Genomic DNA, 2,502 nt, shown 5'->3' with positions numbered 1-2,502 from the left:
GCTGACTGCCCTGTTGGCTGATGCTAAACGAACCCTAGAAAAGCTGAGAAATGTCTCTTTTATTTGTGGGGAGGGGGAGAGGGAGGAGAGGTGTCCTAATTTAGGTTAAGCCACATTTCTACAAAAATCATAAATACTTAACTACCTTTAAGACTTCTATACTTTTTTCAAATTTGGTTGAAATTCTATCATTCCTAAGCCACTGCAAAGACAGACTTGCACAACATGACTGGTGTTTTTTTTCTTTGCATGCCCTGTCCTGGACACAGATTGAACCAATGTATTTATGTCTTTCCTCACGCATCTAGAAAGTATCACATATCTAATTATTTCTCACATGAGGACATCTCTCATAGACGCTTCAGGCTCCTGTCTCGGAATTACTCCCCGTAGCCAAAGCCCTTTGCGGAGCTTCCTAATATGCAGAAATACCACCGGGACAGATTTCAGCAACGTTTCAGAGCTCCTTTCAAGGCTGCATATGCCACCTCATGGCCATCTATAGTATTTACAAAATGTCCTTTCCGTAACAGCAGTTATACAAGCCATATAGCACATATTTTACAAGATCTTTCCAAACTTTGAATTACTATGCTTGAGTGACTTCTCAGGATCACTGTTGGTTTTGCCTTCTGCCTTAGCTTATTGTTTCTGAAACATTATGGGACATTTACATATGCTTAGACTGTTACACAGAAGAAAAGTGCTTTTTTTTCTGTCAGACTGCTGCAGAGATTAAAGCAAGGGCCATGCATCTTTATTAGACTGAGATCATCCCCTAAAAATGTAAACACATTTAGACAACATGAATGTATAGCTGTGAATTATGATAAGGGATGGCAGGCAGGGAAAGTGAAGACTAATGAAGAAGGAAATAGTTTATGGTGTCATTATTCCAACAGAATGAGAGATATGGACAAGAAAATCAGGTTGATAGCTTTGTGGAACAGGGCCCAATTTCCTGTATGATTATATAGCATTTAACACCACAAAAAGGAATCTCATTGGGGCCTCTGAAAATTAGCATGTTATAAACAATAATAAAGAAAAACAGGACAACAGATATTGTATTTGAAGATACAATGTTCACAGTAATCGTGAGATCACTTGCAAGACTTTTTTCTTCCCTTGCCTCTTTATAATCAGTAAGAGTAGCCTCCAAGTTCTGTATTACATAAAAAAAATAAATCTATTTATTTGCCTGGAACCACAAGTCTTGTCTTTGTTGAAGATCCCTAGCAGGAAAGTAGCAACAGCATGAGAAGAAAGAGAATAGTACAATAAATGTTGACAGAAGATCCAGAACCCCATACAAATACTACAAAACTGTTGATGATAACTTGTTTTCTTCTTGAAATTCTTGTTTTCGTAAGGATGTAATTTCTCGTAATTTACAACACTGCAGTTTGAGCTTCAGCAGGTTAGTATGAGGATTTGACTAATTGTTGCTGGACTTCCTCACCAAAACAAGCATCAGACCATGAAGTTTCAATTTAAGAACTGTGTTGGGCTCATAGTTGCTTCTCAGGGAAGATGCATAAATGGCCTATCACCAACTGGAATGGGATGTGATACATAGGAATGGACCTGATCTGGCTTATCCATACACGGAGCTAATACAATGAAACAGTTCTTCATACAACCTGGACAATACCCTACCAGCATGATACAGGGTGCATTGGGGAGCTTCCTGACAAGATTTGTTCTCTCCAGGTAATATGAAAAAAGCTCCAAAAATCATTAGCCCCCCAAAAAATCATAGTGCCAATCTGATTTCGTCATGGGCCAAAAAACTTTTGGAAGTGGGTAGCTGAATTGTGTGATACAGATTACTACCTCAGATAATTTCAGATAAAGCTATAAGAGTGAGGGTCGTTTTGTGTTTCCAACTTTGTGTGAATAGCAAAGGGCGAACAAATCTGTTTCATGTTGTATTGGAATGGACTAGAAGCTCAATCGCAGTGTTTCGGCTATTGGGGAAAATAACATTTAGCTAAAAGTTTATAGGAAAAAAAAATTGAAAGTGGCATGATCCACAAGTTCATCTCTGCCCACCTCCGAATGTTTCTCACAGCTATACTGTTTCTGGGTCAAACCATATCCCAACCCTCAAAACCCTCAAGCAAACACCCCCCCCCCCAACCCTCCCCCCCAACATGCTGAGCTGTGTTATGCCATTAACTGAAATACTGCGTCTCAGAATGGGCGTGCTTTGAATCCTAGGGAATTTGTTTTGATCTTAGCAGCCAAAATGTCCTTAGCTCAGAGGGCACCTGCTGTCCTTCAGGGAGACAAGATTTTGCTTTCAAGATTGAAAAGGACTTCCAGCTCCCTCTGAGCTCTCAGCTCTGATTTCTACACACAGAAATCACACATACCTTTATATGTATAAATAAACTTTCAAATACATATAAGCATAGTAAAGACACATAAAAAGATGAAAAGCACTGCATTAACTGTACTAGAATTGTAACTCCACAGTCACACATGAAGTCAGTAAAC

This window comes from Opisthocomus hoazin, chromosome 7 (assembly GCF_030867145.1).
Source record: "Opisthocomus hoazin isolate bOpiHoa1 chromosome 7, bOpiHoa1.hap1, whole genome shotgun sequence".
Classification (NCBI taxonomy): domain Eukaryota; kingdom Metazoa; phylum Chordata; class Aves; order Opisthocomiformes; family Opisthocomidae; genus Opisthocomus; species Opisthocomus hoazin.
The sequence above is the reverse complement of the archived record's forward strand: the minus strand, read 5'-3'. Positions refer to the sequence as shown.